The sequence below is a fragment of the Neoarius graeffei genome, chromosome 14, assembly GCF_027579695.1.
Source record: "Neoarius graeffei isolate fNeoGra1 chromosome 14, fNeoGra1.pri, whole genome shotgun sequence".
In the NCBI taxonomy this organism is placed as follows: domain Eukaryota; kingdom Metazoa; phylum Chordata; class Actinopteri; order Siluriformes; family Ariidae; genus Neoarius; species Neoarius graeffei.
The window spans coordinates 40,874,233-40,886,140 of record NC_083582.1 but is presented as its reverse complement, the minus strand read 5'-3'; positions in this window follow the sequence as shown (position 1 = coordinate 40,886,140).

Below are 11,908 nucleotides of genomic sequence, written 5' to 3'. Positions count from 1 at the left end.
ACAACAACAGCAATAATAAAAATAGTTGCTGTTGTTGTTGTTGTTGTTGTAGCCTATTTTTTCAAGTATAGTAAGTGATGAAAAAGATTTGTTTTCATGATACAGTAATATAGTAATCACATTTAAAATACCAACTTACAACATGAAAGAAAGTAATCGAACATCTCATCTCATCTCATCTCATTATCTCTAGCCGCTTTATCCTTCTACAGGGTCGCAGGCAAGCTAGAGCCTATCCCAGCTGACTACGGGCGAAAGGCGGGGTACACCCTGGACAAGTCGCCAGGTCATCACAGGGCTGACACATAGACACAGACAACCATTCACACTCACATTCACACCTACGGTCAATTTAGAGTCACCAGTTAACCTAACCTGCATGTCTTTGGACTGTGGGGGAAACCGGAGCACCCGGAGGAAACCCACGTGGACACGGGGAGAACATGCAAACTCCACACAGAAAGGCCCTCGCCGGCCCCGGGGCTCGAACCCAGGACCTTCTTGCTGTGAGGCGACAGCGCTAACCACTACACCACCGTGCCGCCCGTAATCGAACATAAGAGAAAATAATAAGTATGTAGTATAAGATAGGTATGCTTTTGCTTTTATCTTCTAAAGGAACCTAATTATAATATAATTCTGCAGTTATACATACATACACAGTCCTGTGCAAAAGTTTTAGGCGCCCTATATTTTTTCATACAAACTTTGACTTTAACAGATAGGATAAAGCGGCTAGAGATAATGAGATGAGATGAAATCAATATGATTCTTCCATGTAAGTTTTTCGTCTATCAATATACCTAAAAAGCGAGTGTGACTTACCTGATTGATAGGTTTGTCATTTATATAGATTCTCGCTTTTTCTTTATCGTATTTCTTATTCCTGCCTGCAAAGATAATGAAATTTGGGTTTTTTTTATGTTAAGGGACAATTTATTCACCTTGAACCATTGATTTACTTTGTACAATTCTTTATTTATAGATATCACTAAGATGTCAAAATTTTTGTGGGACATAAATAAATTTGTATCGTCTGCAAATAACAAAGTAAATAATTTCTTTGATACCGATGCCAAGTCATTTACATAAATCAGAAACAAAAGGGGACCGAGAATGGATCCTTGAGGTACACCACATGTTATGACATTTTGGGAAGAATTGTTATTTCAATGAGAGACGAATTGTTTTCTGTCAGTCAAATAGTCTTTTAGCCAATGTAGGGCAGAACCATTAAATCCATAGGTGATAAGTTTGTCATGTAGTATGTTGTGATCTACTGTATCGAAAGCTTTGGAAAGGTCAAGAAATATTCCTATAGTGTATTCATTATTTTCTAAAGATGTGGTGATTTTATCAACAAATTGTAAAAGTGCCATGTATGTCGAATATTTTTTTCGAAATCCATATTGATGTGTATATAAGATATTATTAATTTCTAGGTGATTTATGATCCGCTTATAAACTACTTTTACCAGGATTTTTGAGAAGGCCGGTAAGATAGATATTGGGCAATAATTGGTAAATATGCAGGGATCTCCAGCTTTGTATAGTGGTATAACTTTTGCTATCTTTAAGTCTGTTGGCACTATTCCACTTTTCAGAGAAGTCTTAAAAACATGTGTAATTGGCTCTAAAATTTCGAGAACAATCTGTTTTAAGAGCAGGGCACTTAGTCCATCTTGACCAGGGGCTGCATTTTTTAAATTGATAATAATATCGTGAATTTCTGTTGTGGTAGGTTCTTCGAAAGAGCTTATAGATGGGTAAGAATTTTGAAGGTATGATGAGGGAGAGCGATCAGTCACATCTATTTCTTTCGCCAGAGAGGGGCCAATGTTCACAAAAAAACCAGTGAATTTGTCAACTATGGCTTTTGGATCAGATACCTCTAATTCTCCTTCATAAAATTTAGTAAGAAGAACATTAGTTACTTTTTTTCTGTTAAGAATTTAATTGATTAGTTTCCAGGTGTTTCTTATGTTAGTGGATGCAGAGGTCTTGGTAATATTTTCTTTTGGATTTATGAATCAGACTGTTACATTTATTTCTGTACGATTTATATCTATGTAATGTTGTTGGTGTAGGATTCTTTATATATTTCTTGTAGAGTCTATTTTTCAGCGGCACGGTGGTGTAGTGGTTAGCGCTGTCGCCTCACAGCAAGAAGGTCCGGGTTCGAGCCCCGTGGCCGGCGAGGGCCTTTCTGTGTGGAGTTTGCATGTTCTCCCTGTGTCCACGTGGGTTTCCTCCGGGTGCTCCGGTTTCCCCCACAGTCCAAAGACATGCAGGTTAGGTTAACTGGCGACTCTAAATTGACCGTAGGTGTGAATGTGAGTGTGAATGGTTGTCTACGTGTCAGCCCTGTGATGACCTGGCGACTTGTCCAGGGTGTACCCCGCCTTTCGCCCGTAGTCAGCTGGGATAGGCTCCAGCTTGCCTGTGACCCTGCAGAACAGGATAAAGCGGCTACAGATAATGAGATGAGATGAGTCTATTTTTCATATTGGAGGACTTGCGCAGGCCTGTCGTGAGCCAAGGCTTGCCAATACCCAGGTTGCACTTTGCTGTAGTTGTTGTAAGTGGGAAACATGTATCAAAATGCGAATTGAAAATTTGTTGGAAATTGCAATAAGCAGTATTTGCATTTGTGTTTTCATATACGCCTTCCCAGATTTTGTCTGATAAAACATGTTTAAATCTGTCAATATTCTCATCTCATCTCATTATCTCTAGCCGCTTTATCCTGTTCTACAGGGTCACAGGCAAGCTGGAGCCTATCCCAGCTGACTACGGGCGAGAGGCGGGGTACACCCTGGACAAGTCGCCAGGTCATCACAGGGCTGACACATAGACAACCATTCACACTCACATTCACACCTACGGTCAATTTAGAGTCACCAGTTAACCTAACCTGCATGTCTTTGGACTGTGGGGGAAACCGGAGCACCCGGAGGAAACCCACGCGGACACGGAGAGAACATGCAAAGTCCGCACAGAAAGGCCCTCACCGGCCACGGGGCTCGAACCCGGACCTTCTTGCTGTGAGGCGACAGTGCTAACCACTACACCACCGTGCCGCCCCTTTCTTATCTCTATTACATGCATATTTTGTAATGTAGAATATTAGAAAGTGATCGGATATATCTGCAACAAGGAGACCTGATGTGTTGGAGCTTGATAAAGAGTTCATCATAATATTATCTATTAATGTTGCTGATTTGTTTGTTAATCTTGACGGTTTGTTGATGGTTGGGTAATAGCTACACGAATACAATGTATTTAGGAAGTCTGCAGTTAATGAGTGATTTTCATTTTTTAGAAGATCAAGATTGAAATCACCGACTAAGTAACAGTTTTTGCCTTCCTTATCAATAGCACCTAAGGTTGGGGTAAGGTGACTTATAAATGTTTTTATATCTGAATTTGGGGGTCGATATATGCAGCCTATTATAAGACCTTTTTCCATTGGAGAGGAAGATGGAGGGATTTCTATAAAGATTGATTCAAATTTTTCTTCTTCTACTTGTATGGCAAGGTCCTTTCGTTCTATGAATTGAAGGCTCTCGTGTATTAGGATAGACACTCCCACACCCAGTCTCGTCAATCTACAACTATGTACAGAAGCATAATTAGTTATATCATACAGATGTAAAGTAGAATATTGTAGCCATGTCTCAGTTACCCCTTTTCCACCAAATCAGTTCCAGGGCTGGTTCGGGGTCAGTGCTGGTGCTGGTTCACAACTCATTCAACTTGTGAGCCAGCTGAGAACCAGTTTGCTTTTCCATAGCTCAGGGTGCTAAGGGGAGCCACGTCATTACGTCGCTGTATACGTCAGTTACGTCACTGTGTTTGCGTAAACCTTGGCGAGAACATCGAAGCAACAACAACACGGAGAAGAAGAAGCAGCAACAACAATAATGGATGACTTTGCGTTTGTACAGCTGCTGCTTCTCGTTGCTTAAAAATGGCGACCTTTCATGGTCTTGCTATTGTTGTTGGTCTTAACAACTCCGCCCCCCCGCTGACGTAAGCGGTTCTTTCCTCTGGCCCAGCAAAGAGCTGGTGCTAGCCTGGAACCGGTTTTTCTGGCCCCAGAGCCAGTTCTTTGTCAGTGGAAACAGAAAACCCAGTTCCAAACTAAGCACTGACCCCGAACCAGCCCTGGAACTGCTTTGGTGGAAAAGGGGCAAGTGAGACCAATGATTGAAAACTCATGGAGGAGAGTGGACAGGTAATGTACAAAGTGGTTGTGGTTATGTGGGAGACCTCTAGTATTGAGATGTAAAATTGAAAATGTATTCTGGGATAGTGTATTGCACAAAGTGTTAAACAAGTTCTTTGAGTAATACTAGCATGAATTGCTTTTGGAGTTTCTTAAGAAATTTACATCAGGGTCCCAGTTATCTGTATATTTAGAATCATTTTCATATTCACTATTCAAGAAAAAAGGATCAAAAATCAAACTGTCATTTTCAAATATGTTTGGACATATACCTATAGTTTGAATTCCTTGTTTTCCTGTACCAATAGTAGTAGTGGACATACCGTAGTCATAAATAACATACATGTACAACAATAATGTCAATACTATCAAGAGGATCATCGTCTTTAATGTATATCAGGGTTGTGTTTCTTTCGGATGACTAGTCTATCATAGTTCAGTACAGCATACTCTCCACGATTTCTTGCGGCTCTCAGTTCCGGGAGAAGTTCTGCTCATTTTTTTCGAACTGCCTCGGAGAAGTCTTCATTGATGTAGATTGGCGTGTTCTTTAGGTGAGATCTTGCCCGGTTTAAAATGAGTTGCTTGTCTTTGTACCGTAGGAGTTTAACGACAACTTGTCTCGGTTGTGGTTTTCCTTGTTGATAGCGCCGTTCCAATGTGCCCTTTCAATCTCGATATCCTTTGCTTCCAACTTTAGGTTCTTTGTGAATATGTCTCTTACCTTGACCTCAGTGTTTGCCCAAGTTTCCCTGATATCGTCTCCTTCAATCCCGTCAATGATAATATTTTTGTGTCGGCTTTGATTCTCCAAGTATTCACCTTTTTGGCCATCTCTGATTCATCTTTCAGTTTAGAATTCTTACTTGAATCTTTCATTGAAGCTTTAAGCGAGTCTATTTCGGCTTGCGAGTATTGGAGGGACGTTTTTAGGTCCTGGACTTCCCTAGCCAGCGAATCAATCCTCTTATTCGATGAGTCCATTAACATTTGGGTAAAGTTTTGGAAGATAGATTCCTGCCTTTTCAGGAGGTCTTCATAGTACGGTTTGTTTTGATCGAGCATTTCTTTCATTTCTTTCACGGTTACCATGTCGTCATCGGCTGGCACCTTTTGTCCCCGTGTGTTAGGCATGATTGCGGAATGATAAGAGGAATGTCTCATCTCATCTCATTATCTCTAGCCGCTTTATCCTTCTACAGGGTCGCAGGCAAGCTGGAGCCTATCCCAGCTGACTACGGGCGAAAGGCGGGGTACACCCTGGACAAGTCGCCAGGTCATCACAGGGCTGACACATAGACACAGACAACCATTCACACTCACATTCACACCTACGGTCAATTTAGAGTCACCAGTTAACCTAACCTGCATGTCTTTGGACTGTGGGGGAAACCGGAGCACCCGGAGGAAACCCACGCGGACACGGGGAGAACATGCAAACTCCGCACAGAAAGGCCCTCGCCGGCCCCGGGGCTCGAACCCAGGACCTTCTTGCTGTGAGGCGACAGCGCTAACCACTACACCACCGTGCCGCCCCTAAGAGGAATGTTCCCACCTGAATAATGATGAGAATAATCTTGTTTGGAAAAGGAAAAGGTTACAAAACGCTTCTCATTTAAACCAAAAAGTTCTATTTTGGTCTCATCCGTCCACAAAACATTTTTCCAATAGCCTTCTGGCTTGTCCACGTGGTCTTTAGCAAACTGCAGACGAGCAGCAATGTTCTTTTTGGAGAACAGTGGCTTTCTCCTTGCAACGCTGCCATGCACACCATTGTTGTTCAGTGTTCTCCCAGACATCCCAACCTGCAGAAACTCATTTCAGGGAGGTGTCGTGACCCCCCAACCCGCTGATGGGGAAAAAAAATCATGCAACCCAATAAATAAATAAATAAATAAAGATGCACATAACAGGGGGGCGGTGTAACTTCAAAAAATTTTAATTAACTGCTAGCATGTTACAGAGCAAGCTATATAAAACAACACTTATGATATTTCCTTTCATTTTTGCTTTTACATGAATAGAACACAACTTTTTCAGTAACTATTTACATAGGTTGGACATAGCCGGAATGTAGGCCTACTTCTGTTTTAAACTGTTTTAAATGATTTTTTCTTTTTTCTTTAGACTTCTGTAAATTGTAATTTTAATTTTGTAACTTGTGCTGCCTCTTGGCCAGGACGCCCTTGTAAAAGAGATTATTAATCTCAATGGGTCTTCTTTCCTGGTAAAATAAAGGTTTAATAAAAAAAAAAAAAAAAAACTTCCATGTCTTTTCCATGTTAGGATCCAATTTCCTTTCATATCTTCACATGAATAGAACACTGTTTTTTAGCCTAAATGTAGGCCTATTCCTTTTCATGTGACTTTTGCAGGGTTTCATTGTATTTTGATGCTGCTTGCTTTGCAGACTTGAGCAATTTCCCTGAAACTTCAAGCTCATAGTACTCTGTGTCAATGAATTTGTTGATTTTACAGGACATCAGGTTCACAAGAGTTTGGTGAGACATCTGACACCTGAATTCGGTTTTGATGTGATGCACCAAACTGAATGCTCTCTCCACATCACAATTGGAATTAGGCAGAACCAACAACACCTTCATTAACTGGCAGAGCTCCTTGAATCTGACCTGCCCTGAGCTTACTGATTTTACCTTGGACAGCTTCCCCCAGAACTCATCGATTGACAAATTCTTGTAATTTGGGACCAGTGCTTCCAAATTGGTACTGTAGAGGTATAATCCAGGACTTCCAAGTGGAGTTGTTCTCTGGCATCTGCCTTCATCACATTAGGGAATCTCTCAGCCAAAGTCAAATTCTGCTCTGGTTTCATATCATCTTGGCTCTCTGGATTAACCACTGACAGATTTGTCAAGATTTGGTCTCTCATTGGGAACTTTTCCTTTACTTTTTGGAAGCTCCTGGCATAGAATGCTCTGGCATCTTTGAAGAATTGCTTTGTCTTGTAAGGGGGGGAAGGCTTCCTCACTTAGCAAGTGCCTCCTTGTCAAGAACCCAACAAAAAGCTCTTCATCTTCACAGTGGATTTCAGGGTTACTCACGTCTATCTCCTGCACTTTCTGTTCTCTCAACGCCTTTGGCACAATAAATCTGCTTGCTATGTCATGCAGGAGCTCTTCAACACTGTCGTTTAATTTGAAAAGAATGGGTGCCTTGTTTTGAAAAATCAAATTAAATTTGTCAAAAGACTGTGTGACATTGTGGAGAAAGCAAGTGTACATTTTCATAATTGGGTCTGTCAGCCTCTTCTGAATATCACAGGACTTCTGATTCTCAGTATGTGATTCAAAATAAGAAGTAAAGGCAGGCCATTGGTTAAGTAGATGGTCCAAACATTTTCCCAAAGAAAGCCATCGTGTAGGGCAGTGCTTTTGTACTCTCTGCTGGGCTACATTACAACAGTCCTGAAACTGTTTAAGTTCCTCTCTTCTTTTTGAACTTTTCTCAAAGTAGTAGTAGATGTCAATTAGCAATTCTTCAGGTGACATTGAGGGCTCTTTAGCAGCAGTTTTGGCACATATGTTAACCAAGTGATTAGGACAGCCAACACTGTATATACTGGTATGGGTATGTGGGGCCTGTGCTTTCACTCTTGATAAGACAGAGTTGTTTTTGCCAATCATAACATTGCAGTTGTCACTGCTGAAACCTATGCAATTAGACCATTCAAGACCTTTTACATGCATGGATGATGCAATGCAGTTGAATATATTTTCAGCTTTGGCATCATTGCACACTGGCATATCCACAAATCCAACTGTCACCTTATCCTGTGCTTCACTGTAGTACCTGACTAAAATAGCACATTCTCTCTCACACATGATGTCATTGCTTTCATTAACCAAAATACTGTATGGCCTTTTTTCTGTCTGAATTAATTTGTACACATCCTCTGAACATTCAGGTTCCAGTGCCAGGTTCATCATTGCTGCTGTCTTAGTGGAGCAGGGGCGTCACTAGGAATTAAGCTTTACTGGGGCACTGCCCCCCTGCCACACACACAAAATGCCCCCCCCCCCCCCCCCCCCCCCCCGCACAATGCACCTTAACATTCCTGTCCCCAACCTATGCAAAGTGGATAATTCTCACGCTCTCGTGGATGAAGTTATGCGAAGAATAGGTCAACGAGACAGAAAACACATCCCAGTCCCCAAAAAATTTATTGTTGGCATTTGGGCTTTTAATGCATGCTGATGCTAAACGTGTCACCTCAACTCTCACGATGCATGAACTTAGCTGGTTAGTTATGACTGACTAGCGCATAGCCTACAACCTTATACCTCTCTCACCCTCCTCCTCATCTGTCACTGTTTCCCTGGCCCGTCTCTGCTTCGTGAGAAGAATTGTCTGATATCCATCTGGAAAAGTAATTTAATATTGTTTAATTCGATGTAGTTTAAAGGGTTTGTTAGAATATGGTTTGCTTAGTTTTGTTGCAAAAACTTTGCGCTACCTTAACTCATCCAGAGCCCGTTCTCTGACTCATCCAAAGAGTAGACTCATCTCTCCAGTAGGCTAAATGGACTCATGGCACGCCACATGCACGCACGCTATGTTTACAGTGAGAATCTCCCAGACCAATCAGAAAATTAGTTAGAAAGAAGAGGCGATAGAAGTTTGAAACACACTCTGTCCTACAACTTACAGTAGATAAATGATCTGCCAAAGAAACTAGTTTGTTACAAAAATCTTTCAACATTTTCTTACTGGGGCACAGCTGATTTTTACTGGGGCACGTGCCCCAGTAAAAAAGGCCTAGTGACACCCCTGTAGTGGAGGAGCAAGCATAATTTCTTGCTATTTCCGAGTCTGGAAACATTTTCCTAAATAACTTGCCAGTGTGCCTACACACATGGAATGGCACATTATGTTCAACAACAAAAGATGTGAAATACACCTCAACTGTAGTAACCTTCTCAATGAGACTCTGCTTTTCTGATGAAAAGAACTGAGATATATTGGAGCAGCCTTCCCTGCGCTTAGCCTCCCTAATATGCTGTGCTCCCTAAAATATATGAAAGCACATTATATTATATTATATTATATTATATTATATTATATTATATTATATTATATTATATTATATTATATTATATTATATTATATTATCTCATCTCATCTCATCTCATTATCTCTAGCCGCTTTATCCTGTTCTACAGGGTCGCAGGCAAGCTGGAGCCTATCCCAGCTGACTATGGGCGAAAGGCGGGGGACACCCTGGACAAGTTGCCAGGTCATCACAGGGCTGACACATAGACACAGACAACCATTCACACTCACATTCACACCTACGGTCAATTTAGAGTCACCAGTTAACCTAACCTGCATGTCTTTGGACTGTGGGGGAAACCGGAGCACCCAGAGGAAACCCACGCGGACACGGGGAGAACATGCAAACTCCACACAGAAAGGCCCTCGCCGGCCACGGGGCTCGAACCCGGACCTTCTTGCTGTGAGGTGACAGCGCTAACCACTACACCACCGTGCCGCGCCCCCCCCTCACCTCAACATGTCTTTTACAATCATTTAAGCCACCATGGGCAATGCTGAAGTCACTGTTGCAAACAGTACATCGTGCGAAACTGTCATTATTTTTGACCCTTATTAGACAGGGATATTCTTTTGTGTAATCTGAGGTGAAGTGGGTTTTGTACTTTTGTTTTTTTGGGTCTCTCTCTCTCTCTCTCTCTCTCTCTCTGCCATGATGATCCTGTAGGCCGCACTGACTGAACTGAAAACTTCGGTCCTCGAGAAAAGGGATAATTAAAAGCCCACCCACACTGAAAGCTGATTGGCTTATTTTGCTGAGTAAACCAATCAGGATGCTCTTTGTCTAGCATGCGCTACATGAACAGGCACACACGCAGTCTCTCTCGCTCACTCCGTCATATGCGCACATTCTAAGATGCGCGATGCAGACATTAATGTTTCGTGTGCATGCTCTTGCTCTAGATTCCAGGAGATATTATCCAATTTGTGGATAATATCAACATATGGGAGACTCCTGGAACTTCCAGGAGACTTGGGATGTCTGTTCTCCTGATGGTGGACTCATGAACATTAACATTATCCAATGTGAGAGAGGCCTTCAGTTGCTTAGAAGTTACCCTGGGGTCCTTTGTGACCTCGCTGACTATTACAGTACACGCCTTGCTCTTGGAGTGATCTTTGTTGGTCGACCACTCCTGCAGAGCGTAACAATGGTCTTGAATTTCCTCCATTTGTACACAATCTGTCTGACTGTGGATTGGTGGAGTCCAAACTCTTTAGAGATGGTTTTGTAACCTTTTCCAGCCTGATGAGCATCAACAACGCTTTTTCTGAGGTCCTCAGAAATCTCCTTTGTTCGTGCCATGATACGCTTCCACAAACATGTGTTGTGAAGATCAGACTTTGATAGATCCCTGTTCTTTAAATAAAACAGGGTGCCCACCAGGCCCGGCGCCAGGAACAGTTTACTAAGGGGGCAATTAGAAATCGCAAGGGGGCAAATATTTTTCATATAGTGTGTAGTAGTGATGGCGGTCTGACAACGTGTTTCAAACAGTTAACTGCGCCAACCACAAAACCACCAGGCCCCGAAGGTTGCTTTAGTACGGGAAAATCATGACATATTACCAGAGCAGTTGCGCTTTATCAACCCCCGTGCCCACCTGTTACCCCTCCCCTCCAATTTTCTCACAGACAAATTTTAGAACTCACAAAACAACAACAGATACTCAGGATTAAGTACATATACATTTTCTTTAAAAAATCAAAATTTAAAGCAAATGCCAAAGTATAAAAACATGCCAATGACAACTTAAATTGACATCCAAGCGCTAAAGAAAGCGCCTAATCCCAGTTTAGGCGTGTAGGGGACTAAACACTCTGAAGTGATGAATTTTCACCCCCGCTGCATGGGGGGTGACGTCAACGACACATATTCTTACGCTATTTGCGCACAAAGCGGACCATATATGAACACATACACCAACATAAACGGAGATAAACTTAGCCTACAAAGAAAGAAAATGGATTCACAATATTGTGATTGAATTCGTTTAATTCGGAGGGGGAAAGACTACTCCCGTAAACTGACTGCATATTACAGGATATTGCAGAGACAGTGCACTTGTGTCATAACAACTAATCAGATTTGTTCTACCGTGCCAGTTTTAGTAGTGATTTATGTGAAATGTATTTTTGTGCAATGCGCAACCACTTAATATTTCGTATTTGAAAATGCAAATTATTAATACGTCTAGGCGGCACGGTGGTGTAGTGGTTAGCGCTGTCGCCTCACAGCAAGAAGGTCCTGGGTTCGAGCCCCGTGGCCGGCGAGGGCCTTTCTGTGTGGAGTTTGCATGTTCTCCCCGTGTCCGCGTGGGTTTCCTCCGGGTGCTCCGGTTTCCCCCACAGTCCAAAGACATGCAGCTTAGGTTAACTGGTGACTCTAAATTGACCGTAGGTGTGAATGTGAGTGTGAATGGTTGTCTGTGTCTATGTGTCAGCCCTGTGATGACCTGGCGACTTGTCCAGGGTGTACCCCGCCTTTCGCCCGTAGTCAGCTGGGATAGGCTCCAGCTTGCCTGCGACCCTGTAGAAGGATAAAGCGGCTACAGATAATGAGATGAGATTAATACGTCTATAATACATTATATTTTCATAAGAAAACAA